Here is a 13168-nt window from a genome sequence, read left to right as displayed (position 1 = left end):
CAGGAGTCTGGAGTCAGGGGCACCTTACAGATGTGGAGGTGCCAGGCATGCTGTCTACCCTTTCCTCTGGAAGGAAGCCGTGCCTGACACACCCCCTACACCCAACCAGGGCAGGTGCTAGTCTCGGAAGCACGGAGTACCTCCCACCTCCCCTCGTGGTAGCACACATCACATTTTATCACAGTAGTCAGTCTCTCCCGCCAGACACAGAGTTTAGGCAGGCAGACACAGTGGCCATCCTGGTCAGTTTCCACCCTGGTCCGTTTCCACAGGCAGCATTTGGAACAGCGCCCAGCGCTTTGGAAGCCAAACTGAATGAATGGAGCTGGACAGGCCAGGAGGCCACTGAGAGGCCACTGCTCTCATTCAGGGGAGAGATAACTGTGTCATGGGGAAGGAATTAGAAAGCTTATGACAACTTGCCTGTTGGTTGTACGGATTGCCCTGAGGGACCTTAGAGACAGTTTTTTTCCGGTGGACATTGAGGTTTGGCCTCACGCATTCTCCAATCTAGGCTCCAGACAGGTATGCGGGGTGCCTCCGGAAAGCCCCAGGGTCCACACTGGCCAAGTCATCATGTCCATCTGTACCAAGCTGCAGAACAAGGAGCATGTGATTGAGGTCCTACGTAGGGCCAAGTTCAAGTTCCCTGGGCGCCAGAAGATCCACATTTCCAAGAAGTGGGGCTTTACTAAGTTTAATCGGGACGAATTTGAAGACATGGTGTGGCTAAAAAGCAGCTCATTCCAGATCGCTGTGGAGTCAAATACATCCCTAATCGTGGCCCCTTGGACAAATGGCGGGCTCTGCACTCATGTGAACCTCAGCACTGCCCTTCCCCATTCATGCCCACCAATAAATCCTGCTTCCTGTCAAAAAAAAAAAAAAGAAAGCTCATGACAACTTCAGACTTTTCAACAAGTCTGTTGATACCATTCAAAACACAGAATGGCAATCTTTACAGGTCAATTATGTTAGCAAAATTTGACAGTAAATCTGATCTGCTGAGTGGCAGCCACAAGCCCATCTTCCTGTGGAAAGCCAGCAAGGACCATGACTTGAGCACTTTTGCAAGTGAAAGGAAGACACAGTTGTAGGCCACAGAGACACTGCCACCTAAGGTAACAAGTTTGCTCTTTTGTTTTCAGAACAACTCCAAAACCAAGTAGAGGACCAAGACGTTTTAAATCCCACTGACACATTCTACATCTTTGCTTTGATTTTTAGAAATGATTTCAAGCAGGCAGATAATGTCGTGGCCCAATTACAGGGTATTTTGGAAGTAGTAGGCACCTAACCTGGGGGTGGAGCTGGTGGGTGGAGAGAGGGAAGAGTTAGTTACTAAGCAGGCACTACCACCTGCCTCTCACTCTTGCGTGGAACTTCATAGAGAAGGGAGCTGTGACAATCAGGAAGTAAGGCGGTCTCCCCTGACCTGCTTCCTGCTTTCTCACCATTCCCAAAATAGAAAGAGCTAAGAAAAAATCATAAATATATTTCTCAGCCCTCCAGGGAAAGGTTCATTAAGGACATAAATCTGGGTCCCTGGGAAAAAAGGATGAAAGACAAAGCTATCAAAAGTCCTAGAATCAAGAGGTGGAAACAGTGGAAAATAAAACCCATGGACAAAAAGGGACCAGAGAAACAAAAACAATGGCCAATTCTTACGCCAAAGCATACAGAGAGATGGTGCCACAAACTCAGCTGCCCTGGATTCTCTAAACTCAAGCTCTCTGGAGTCAAAAGTTAAAGTTTTTGCTCAAAATAAAAAATAATTATAACTGTTAAGATCTTACTTCATGCCAAGTATTGTTCATTATTATATTCAAATATTAACTCATGAAAACCTCCTAATGACTATATCATATAGGCACCATTAGTATTCCTACTTATGGATGATGAAACTAAAGCACTGTACATTCTGTTCTCCACCTGTAATTCTGTAATTCTATTGTCGCCAGTCATGTGGCTATTAAATTGCAGGGCAAGACTGGAAGCCTAAGAATCTGGCTATTAACCACCTGCTACCACCTTTCCCTAGGCTGTCTTGTGCATGCACGCACTGTATGATATTTACAAGCATCCTTGGCCTCTACCCACTAGATGCCAGTAGTACTCCTTCCACAGTCATGACAATCAAAAATGTCTCCAAGGGCGCCTGGGTGGCTCAGTCATTAAGCATCTGACCTCGGCTTAGGTCATGATTTCACAGTTCGGGAGTTCAAGTCCCACATTGGGTGAGCTCAAGCCCCACTCTGGGTGAGCCCCACTCTTCTCTCTCTCTTTCTCTCTGACCCTCATGAGATTCTTCTCCATCTCTCTCTCTTCTCTCTCCCCCTCTCTCTCTGCCCCTCGCTCACTTGCACCCTCTCTCTCTCAAAGAAAGAAAGAAAGAAAGAAAGAAAGAAAGAAAGAAAGAAAGAAAGAAAGACAGACAAATATTCCCTGGAGGGTAAAATTGCCCTCCCCCACTCCTCTTTGAGAACCACTGCTATAGAGATTTGAAAGGCCAAATCTCTGGGTTCCCATTGGAAGGAGTGGCAAATCCCAGGTATTGGATAGAAGAAACAGGCTGTAACAGTTCTATGGAGGGAAGGAAAATGGAAAAGGAGTCAGCTGAAAAGGGTTTCTGTAGTGGGGATTTTACACTAGGAGTCCCTCGCCATGGCTCCTCACTCCCACCAAGTGAGGACAGCCTTCCTTCTCTCCACTCCCTCAGACTTCACACACATGCCTCTCCTGTCGCACCTTACAGTCAGTGCTCTGGTACATTCCTCTGTCTTCCTGAACTTCTCACAGTGCCTGGCACAACATACGTGCTCAATAAACATCTGCTGAACAAAGGCATGAACAAATAAATGAAGCTAAGGTTTCTTGTTGTCTGTCTCCACTAGTGGTCTGGAAAATGTATAAATAAATAAAGCCTGGTTATAAGAGAAGATAAATTCTGGTCAGACAGAAGAATCTGAGGTTGAATCAGTGTTTCTCAAAGTATCTATATGCCTGTGAGTCCAGACCATGCCTCAGTTACTAGGTTCAGAAATTTGGTATTAGTTCACTCAGGAAAAAAAATCAACTCAAGGAACCTAACTCACGCTAAAGAAATTCTAATTTATTCACTTCCACTGACAAGTAGTACTGCCCAGCAAACAGGCAGACTCTCTTGCCCAGGATAAAAGTCCACTTAGGAAATCCAATGAAAATCAGAAGGGAGCATGCCGGCTGCTCCCAAAGAGAGGCACCACCAACAAGCGTGCTGAATTTCTCTCTCCAGACCCACCACTCCAGCGGCCAAAAGTCTCAAGCCAGCCACAAGTAGCTGGAGAAACCTGGAAACCCTCACCTCACCTTCTCCCAGACATCAGAAACCTCTGCCATCCTTAGCATTGCCCCATGATCGGCACGTGACAACCAATCAGATTCCAGTGTGTATTTTTTCACAGTAGAAACATTCTAGACTGCAATGTGTCCAGAGAGGCTATACAGCAACCCCTAGTTTCAGACACATTCAGAAATTATATCTGGATTTTCTACTACTCAATTTGTGGGCACATGAAAGAAACGCATATTGGAACCATAATATGAAAGAACTAATTCAACCATTAAATATGTGGATTTAGGTTAATGTCCATTGTGAAAATGGATGAAAGGTGAAATTTTCACCTCTTCCCCAAATGGTGAATTTAGGAAGGTTCCTCACTCAGAAGAGCTAAGAAGGAGGTACCCTAAAGGACTAAGTGAGATGTTTCCCGTAAAACACAAGGCACGTAGTTGACCCTTAATTAATAAATGTTATTTCTTCATCCTGTCAGTCCCTCAGCAATCCTCTGATGGACTCCTCTATACTCACTACAGTTACAGGGTTAGCATTACTGTTCACTGTGCAGGCTTTAGTGAAAAGGACCTCTAAAGTTTCTTTATCTCTAAAATGGGGACAGCACTACGGCATTTTGTAAGAATTAAATAGGTTAACGGTGATAAAGCTCTTAGCACAAAGAGCTCCAACAATAGATTGCCATGATGACCACTAAGACCCAAATATCATTAAGCATAGATTTTAAAGTATTATTTGAAAATACATCATTTTCGGGGTGCCTGGGTGGCTCAGTCGGTTGAGCGTCTGACTTCGGCTCAGGTCATGATCTCAGGTCTGTGAGTTCGAGCCCCGCATCGGGCCCTGGGCTGACAGCTCAGAGCCTGGAGTCTGTTTCAGATTCTGTGTCTCCCTCTCTCTCTGACCCTCCCCCATTCATGCTCTGTCTCTCTCTGTCTCAAAAATAAATAAACATTAAAAAAATTAAAAAAAAAAAAAGAAAATACATCATTTTCTTAACCTACTATTTAAAACAGAAATAAGCAGAGCGCCTGGGTGGCGCAGTCGGTTAAGCGTCCGACTTCAGCCAGGTCACAATCTCGCGGTCCGTGAGTTCGAGCCCCGCGTCAGGCTCTGGGCTGATGGCTCGGAGCCTGGAGCCTGTTTCCTATTCTGTGTCTCCCTCTCTCTCTGCCCCTCCCCCGTTCATGCTCTGTCTCTCTCTGTCCCAAAAATAAAAAATAAAATAAATAAATAAATAAAACAGAAATAAGCTGGGTTTGCAATTCCCTGAGCAAACTATTCTTAAGCTTCCTACTTGCTCTGGAAGACATGATACTCAGAGGTCCAAACCAAGCTGGCTGTTAGACCACTTGTTGTTCTATGGCTTTGACTCTAGCAGCATTTCCTAGAAGCACCAACGCCAAATTGCTAAAGCATGCTGCCTTGGCAGAAAGGAGCCTGCATGCAAAGAAACCAACACTAAGAGCTGTCATTTTGAGGCCTTGCCTGCTGAAATTCACATTTCAGTTGTCCTTTCTGCTCTCTCAGACCCTCATCTTTCTTCTTGGCACTTCCTTTGACATTCTTGGGCTATAATTCAAAAATATCTGCTGGTTCCCAGAGCACTTTCAAAATTAGCTTCTTCCAAGCTCCTAAGACCCTGGTCTCTACCAGTGACCCTACATTCCTGGAAGGCCCAGAGGCCCCATCAGCCCACCCATAAGCTCCAGTTTGGCCTGGCCTACACTTCTCACTCTATCCCAAAGGCAGGGCTCTGACATCTCAGGCCTGGCTTCCCAGACTTGTCAATTTCATGGACCATTAAGCTGCCAAATAAAAATATTCCCACCAATTCATTAAAAAAAAAAAAAAAAAATCTACCCCCCAAATCAGAAGGGTATAGTCTCAGAGAAAAAAGGACACATCTTTATGGGGCACCTGGGTGGTTCAGTTGATTAAGCATCTGACTCTTGATTTCAGCTCAGGTCATTGATCTTGTGATTTGTGAGATCAAGCCTCCACATCAGGCTTTGCACTGACAGCATAGAGTCTGCTTGGAATTCTCTCTCTCTCCCTCACTCTCTGCCCCTTCCCGGCACATGCATGTGTGCTCTCTCTCTCAAAATAAATAAACATGAAAAAAGAAAGAAAAGAGAAAAAAGATAGGGCGCCTGGGTGGCTCAGATAGGGCAACCGACCTCAGCTCAGGTCATGATCTCGCAGTTTGTGAGTTCGAGCCCGGGTCGGGCTCTGTGCTGACAGCTCAGAGCCTGGAGCCTACTTCAGATTCTATGTGTCCCCCTCTCTCTACCCCTCCCCTGCTCATGCTCTGTGTCTCTCTGTCTCTCAGTCTCTCAATAATAAATAAACGTTAAAAAAATTAAAAAAAAAAAAAAGAAAAAAGGGCACATCTTCTAATTTAGACACACTTACAAAACATTCACTTCAGCATCATCATTATTTTGATAAGGCCAGCAAACACATCCCCAACAGACAATGGCCTGAGGCCTAACACCATGCTTTGCACTTTTAAGTTGTGTGGAAACTAAAATCTGATTTATAGGGCAGCAATTCTGAAAACACTACATCCTACAGCACTGTAATGCCAAGCTTTCCTTCTCCCAAAACAGCTTTGCCCTTCACTCTCTAGAGCTCTCTGCAGGTTCTCTCCAACCTCCTCCTCCTAAGCGCACTTCCTCCTAGCTCCGTTACAAAACCGCATTCTTTTTAGCCTACTTTAAAAGAAAAACACAAACGAAACCACTTTTCCTCCCACCCTGAGTATTCCTAAAGCATACTTTCCAGTAGAGTTACACTTTTAAAACCTCAGTTATTACCTAGCAGACAAAATTTTGCAGGATTTCCATGAGAGGCAAAGAATAGAACTTATAACCACTGTCAAATCATAAATACCTTAATCCATAATTCCATACTACTCATTTTTTTCCAAGTTCTCGTCCCATCTTTGTCCATATAAATCTATACATTTTATGTATCAATACATTATACATTTAGACCTTTTTCCTGATGATAAAACTAATGTCTGTCCTAGCATTTGGTCAATGCTTATAAGACCAGGTAGGATTCAAACATAATGGAAATAAGATTATGCAGAAAGGAAATGTCTCCTGTGAGTCTACACCTAAAGGCCTCTAACACTTTTTTTTTTTTTAATTTATTTTTAGAGAGAGAGCTCATGAGTGGGGGAAAGGGGCGGGGGGGGGGGAGGGGGGAATGAATCCCACGCAGGCTCCACACTCAGCACAGAGCCCAACACAGGGCTCGATCGCACAACCCCGGGATCATGACCTGAGCTAAAATCAAGAGACTGGCAGTCAACCGATTGAGCCACACAGGTGCCCCAAGGCCTCTAATACTTTGAAATTGATCCAGACTTCTTACTTCTGGCCAAGTTGTAGTGACCTGACTTTCTAACCTCTATGCCTTTCCTCCCTTAGGGCTCTCATGTTTGAGTTACTGCTTCACTCCTACCAGAGGCCTAGTAATCCTGCAGCCTGGTTAACATCAGAAGCATTAGATTTACTGCCTGTTTATCATCAATTATTAAAACGCGGGTAACAACTCTGGCATCTCCTCACCTGCCTCACTTGAAGGTTAATGACACTGAGTTTTGTGAATGTCATGAAAGCAAAGTGCACTACAAACACCGAATGCATCAGTCTCCTTTGTTCTCTGCCCCATCATCATAGCTTGCCAAAAGAAAAAGAAAGAAAAGGAAAAAAGTTCACGATCTTGCCAAAGCTGAGTAGATGTCTCTCAACAGCCACCACTCCTGCTACTGCAGGAGCGGACCCTGGACACCCGCCCAATACAGGGATGGTGCTAACATGAAATGATAATGATAATTTTATTCCAGAGAGCAAGGGCTACATTTCTAATCGAGGGCTGAAGACAGAGGATGGGGACATGGAAAGGGCTTGCCAAAACTTCCTAGGAGTAGGCCCGGCACCCCAGACATATGATACTCTCCTCTGTGGCCTCTGTAGAGGCTTCTCTCTCAGTTTATCTGATGCCCAAGAGCAGAGTTTCCCCTCAGAAGATGCTATAAAACAGTTTCAAATATCTAATGTGCTTTATCCAAATCTAATCATTACCTTACCCCTACCTAGACTTGGCAGGGCCACAGAGTTAATTTTATGACAACCATTCTTTGACAAAAACTAAAGGGGAGTTAAGGATTTGGCCAAAAAAAGGAAGGGCATTCCACAGGGTGCCTGAGTGGCTCAGTCAGTTGAGCATCCGACTTCGGCTCAGGTTATGATCTCATGGCTCATGAGTTCCAGCCCCATGTCCAGGTCTGTGCTGACAGCTCAGAGCCTGGAACCTGCTTCAGATTCTGTGTCTCCCTCTCTCTCTCTGTCCCTCCCCTACTTGCACTCTGTCTTTCTCTTTCTCAAAAATAAATAAACTTTGAAAAAATGTTTAAAAAAAAAAAAAAAAAAAAGGGAGGGAAAGGCATTCCTCAAAGGCCAGGTCAGGATAGGCCAGACCTAGTGAAACACAAAATCAGCTTCATCTAATGCTCTAAATTAAGTCCAAATCACCCCCCCACCCCCACCCCCACGTCCTCAAATGGTTGCATCACAGACTCCTGAAATGGGACAAAAGAACCCAATAGGAGGTGCACTCTACTGCAACTCCCTCATTTTACAGATGGAAAAACTGAGGCCCAGACAAGGAAACAGACTTTCCCAAGATCACACAGTAAATGAAAGTAGCAGAAGAGCCTGACTCAGAGGCAAGTCTTGGGAGTCACTGGTTCATAGTCTTTCCACCAAATCCCACCAGACTCTTTTATTATGGAGAATCTGTCACTCTGTGTCTGACAAACCATTTCACCTGAGACATGCCATCAACTGGCAGAATACTAATAACACATTCGAAATAAAATGGGTAATCTGGGTTTATCTCCCTTACAGTTAGGTTTATGTGTTGGTAGCACAACACTGTTGAAAATAAACGAACATAAAACAGTTTTTAAATCCAGAGAGATTATTTAAAACATTCAAATCATTTTGAAAACATGCTGTTCCAATCAAATCTAATTCCAAATAACAAATCAAAAATGTTTCACAACAGAATGCTTCTTTAATAACGAAAACGTCAGAAATATTCTCATATAAGATAAAACTTTAAAGTTCTATTGCTGTGCAATCAAACTATTGTCCACCTCCTCAGAGGGGCTTTCTTGGGAAGCTGACATTCATGTGAAAGATACTGAGACATAAGATAATATACGTAAGAAGCTTCATATCAGACTTGGCACAGAGCAAGCATTCAACAAATGCTAGTTTCCTTAACATGGGGCAGGAAAATAAGAATTGCCCACATAACTAGTTAATACCTTCTTACAATACTTTCCTAAAAGCCCTACAGCCATGGAAAACTTAAGGTGTTACAACATCAGAGTCCTGCCTATTTTAAAAGTGTAACTAAGGGCACCTAAGTGGTTCAGTCGGTTAAGCGCCCAACTTTCGATTTCGGCTCAGGTCATGATCTCGCAGTTCAGTTCGTTGGGTTCAAGCCCCATGTCGGGCTCCAAGCTCACAGCATAGAGCCTGCTTGGGATTATCTCTCCCTCTCTCTCTCTGCCCCTCTCTTGCCCACACACCCCACCCCCTCTCAAAATAAATAAATAAACTTTTTTAAAAAGTGTAACTAAAAAAGATATAGAGAACAATCCATTTTTCTTAAAAGGCAAATTTAGATACTGTGAAATCAGAGTACTCAGCATAACCCTGTACTATTTTTTTTTTAAGTTTATTTATTTATTTTGAGAGAGAGAGAGAGAGAGCAGGGAGGGGCAGAGAGACAGGGAGACAGAGAATCCCAAGCAGGCTCCACACGGGCAGTGCAGAGCTGGACACAAGGCTTGAACCCACAAACTGTGAGATCATGATCTGAGCCAAAACCAAGAATCTGATGGCTTAACTGACTGAGCCACCCAGGCGCCCCAACCCTGTACTAATACTAGGGCAAGGCTTTCAGTATTAATTCCTGCTGTAACAAGAAATAGAAAGAAAGAAAGAAAGAAAGAAAGAAAGAAAGAAAGAAAGAAAGAAAGAAAGAAAGAAAGAAAGAAAGAAAGAAAGAAAGAAAGAATTCAATGTTTGTTGTTTTTCTGGTGGCAGGAAAAAGATCATTGAAAGTTGAAACGTGACATTAAAAAAGTAAAAAGAGTAGCAGTTTTAAAATACATTATCTTTGTACATGTGGATTCTTACAAGATGTAGTAATTTTTTAAATAATGTTGTAGTCTCTTACTCATATTAGTCCATTTAAGTGTAAAATGCCAGTCTTTTAGACTTCAGCTCATCAAGCTTTTCCACTACCACTGCATAAAAGTTTCACAAAGTGCTGAATGGTGCTGGCTCCTTGGAGGTGAATTACCTAGTTCAAAATATCCTTTTGAAAAGAGAATAAAGTGTAAGGAACTCCTTCCCTGGAAAAAGATCTCAACTTTAGACCCCTTTCTCCAAAGCTCTGAGCAAATACCCAGGGGCATCCCTAGATTATGAAGACCTCAAGGGATTCTGGGGGTCATGCAGTACGATGATGACAGAAGAAAAGCAACAGAAATCTTGCCTGTGTGTCTCCCTTGGTATCCTGACTCCTAGCCCACTATACTCTACTGCCACCTGTGTTCTCTCAGCATCTCCCCCAGCACGAGATTCCTCATCCATCTGAAAAATGCCATCCTTTCAAATCAGTGCATTTCTAGGATTCTGCAAATTACGATACACAGCTGTTGAACAATTATTGTTTTCAAGCTACAAATAGAAAATGCAACAAAGCTGCTACCTAAATTCACAAAGAAATCCCCCTTCAAGGATTATGTTCCTGAAAGGCCAGCTACACAAACTTGGATATCCTTAATTATCATGGCCTTTTGAGGACAAGATTTGAAATAGAAGTCCATGACAAGGAAAAAAAAATCAAAGACTTAAGAGACCCAAATCCAGAACAACAGATCAGGAAGCCACTGTTTTGTTTGTTTAAATCAGTTAAATATTAAACAAATGACAAACCAATGCCAATTTCCCAAAGTTTCCTCATTTCTTGGAACTGAAACACCACTGTTGGCATCATTTTATGATAATCCTTTAGGTATTTCATCTAAGTCATCAGGCGCATTGTAAAGACAGTGACTGAAGGACTTGTTAAAACTACGCCCCCTCCAGAACCCAGTCTCGTCGGAGCTTCTGACCCTGACCTTATTAGTCTCTTCTCAATCTTGGCCCTCCCAACCACTCAATCCATCCAAAAACGTTTATGACAGTTGTGGCTCTAAACTGCGCAGAACTTGACTACAAAACGGCCACAACTCTAAATCCGATTTCTCCAATTTATTCTGGTTTAATTCAAGTTCCACTCTCCCTCGGCCCTTCGCCCTACCCCCTCAGTTCTAGATCTCTTCACCGCGGTCTAGACCATCCAGCATTGTTTCTATGGGACTCGGCACCCCTCGCTCCGTCCAGCGCTGTTTTCATCGAACAAATGTCATTTCCAACGTTCAACCCTCCATTCCTCCCGCCGGGCAGCAGAGGGGCATTCAGGACCCGGTGGCCAGCTTCCCGGATTAGGTCCCCTTCGCCCAGCCATTTTCTACTTAAAACGCTCTCTGCCGCCGAGAGGGAAATGAACTTTTCCCCCTTTGATCTCCCAGCAGCTAGCGTCTGAACCCCCAAGAAGCCAGCGCCGTCTCCAACTCCCCGGCAGGAGCGCGCTGCCGCCCCAGGAGGGAGAGCCCAACCGCACAGCAGAGGCCGGTACCAGGGCAAGGGGGTGTGCGCTCTTCTCCGCCGGCGCCCGCCCTCACTTTTCCCCTCCGCAGCCCCCCACCCGGGCGCACCCCCTCCAACCCTGTCTTCCCCCGCCCCAGGCCCCGCCAAGCCCGGGCTGCCGAGGGAACCAGGGCGCCGGGAAGCGGGAGGGATGGAAGTCAAGGAGTGAGCCCGCAGTCGCGGTGCCACCCGGCCGGCCCTGCGGCGCGAGCGCAGGGTGCACCGGACTCCGCAACGAGTTCCCCCTGCAGATGCGGCGGCAGCTGCTGCAGCTGTGGCTGCCGCGAGGCGGGCGGCAGTGGCCGCGCAGCCCCAGGGGCCGGCAGGAGAGGAGCAGCAGCCGGGCTGCGCGCAGCCACTCGTCGCACGCCGCTGCCGCTGCCGCTGCCCGGGTCTCTCGCCAGCACTCCCGGGCCGCCCTGGGGTCCAGGGCAAAAGCAAGGAAGAAAACGAGGCTCACCAGCGATGCGCGCCGCGCTCGCTCCGGCACCGGCGCCCGGCCGCTCTGCTCCAATCTCGCCTTCCCTGGAGCGCCCGGATCAGCTGCGGGTGCAGCGCACGAGCTTCCTACTTGAGACCAGGACGGGCTCCGGCGACTGAGCATGCCCAGTGCCGCTCCGCGAGTCCCGCGCAGGCAGCGGCGCCGGCGAGATTCCACTTCTCCAGGCTTTGGCGGCGGCTGCGCGAGGAGAGACTGGAGGGACCCGGCCAGGCGGGGGCCGAACCGGAGAAAGGCGGGGCCGGGGGCGGGGGCCGGGGAGGAGGGGGCGGGCCGCGCTCCTCGTGCGACCCCTGCAGGCAGAGGCTGCGGGGCCGCTGGGACCCACGGTTCCCCTATTACCTGGGAAGATGGCAGGGAGGCAGTGGGGGCCTGGGTTCCGTGAGCCAAGGGCTGGAAGTCGCGATGCAGCCCAGTATCCCCTCCATGTGGCTTGGCGTCTGTCTGCACCAGCAGGCAGTTGGGTAACCTCATCCCTGGCTAGTCTTTTCTCCCACATGTCTGCAATCCCTTATAATGGGAAGATGTACCCAGATGACAGCTGCCCACACCCACCCAGCTGCAACTTGTAGGCGAGAACTTCTGCCTCCTTATGCAGAATCCCAGGCATATGCCACACACACCATTGCTTGAGGTGAAAATCACAGCAAGATCACCTCAGGGGAGAAACAAACCTGCAGGAGGGGAAAAGCATAATTTCTTTTTCGTCCCCAGGAATATTATCTATAATAGGTCCCACTTCCAGAGTCTCTGAATAGGTAGGCCTATGGTGGGGCCCAAGCATCTGTATATCTAACAAGTTCCCAGGTAATGCTGGTGCTGCCGGTCAGAGGACTACACTTTGAGAACCACTACTGTACCTATACCCACAGCCTTATCTGTGATCTGTGTCAGGAAGATTATGCCGGAAGTAAACAAACGGTAACTATGAAGTTATAGCGCCGCCTCACTCATCCTCTTCCCCAAACTTCCAGAATTCACTACTTCCTTGAATAACAAACTCACACCTAGCTGGTCCTTACTCTTCACGTGAGGATTGTGTGTGGTTGGGGTGGGCAGTACTTTATTGCTTCGACTATCATAATTTATTGAGGATCCTTAAGATCTATAGTAAGCCTGGGAGTACCAATGAATAAAAAAAGAAACCCAGATCCCTGCCTTCCTAGAGCTTACAGTCCAAAGAGGTGAGCAGACATCCACCCAATAATCACTCAAAAATGTCATAAAAAACATCGGGAGTGCTAGGAGGGAAATCTACTAGGTGTGTATGAAAGAGTGTATGATGGGACCATGACTCCGACTCATGGTGGGGTTGCAAGGAATCAGTGGTGGAGGGAAGCTGCATTGCGGAAGACCGGTTTCTGGTGTTTGCATCCCCCACAACCTCTCATCAACAATTTTCCTCAGACCCATCTGAAGGCCAACAATCATGTCGCTCCTTACTGCAACAGAAAACAATACTGCCACTGAGAAATCCCTATAAATCCATGAAAGTGCTCACCCGCACCCCAAGATCCGCCTATCAAGTTGGTGGACCATGGACAGCCG

At 46.4% G+C, this 13168-nt stretch overlaps 1 protein-coding gene across 8 annotated transcripts in view; it reads right to left on the bottom strand.

Moving 5' to 3' along the window:
• APBB2 (amyloid beta precursor protein binding family B member 2) overlaps positions 1-11713 on the bottom strand; it is a 388585-nt gene extending 376872 nt beyond the window's left edge. For 4 of the 8 annotated variants that reach the window (XM_019413467.2, XM_053901611.1, XM_019413516.2 and 1 more), the window contains exon 1: positions 11582-11711. The gene's annotated coding sequence lies outside the window, so the exon portion shown is untranslated. Of the gene's footprint in view, positions 1-11581 lie in introns of all 8 variants that reach the window. The other 4 variants (XM_019413479.2, XM_019413526.2, XM_019413533.2 and 1 more) reach the window with 3 other exon arrangements.
• Positions 11714-13168: the final 1455 nt, after the last annotated feature.

The sequence above is a fragment of the Panthera pardus genome, unplaced genomic scaffold, assembly GCF_024362965.1.
Source record: "Panthera pardus isolate Hobbes unplaced genomic scaffold, ASM2436296v1 HiC_scaffold_13, whole genome shotgun sequence".
In the NCBI taxonomy this organism is placed as follows: Eukaryota; Metazoa; Chordata; class Mammalia; order Carnivora; family Felidae; genus Panthera; species Panthera pardus.
Note: the sequence above shows the minus strand (reverse complement) of the source record. Positions and strands in the feature narration are given on the sequence as shown.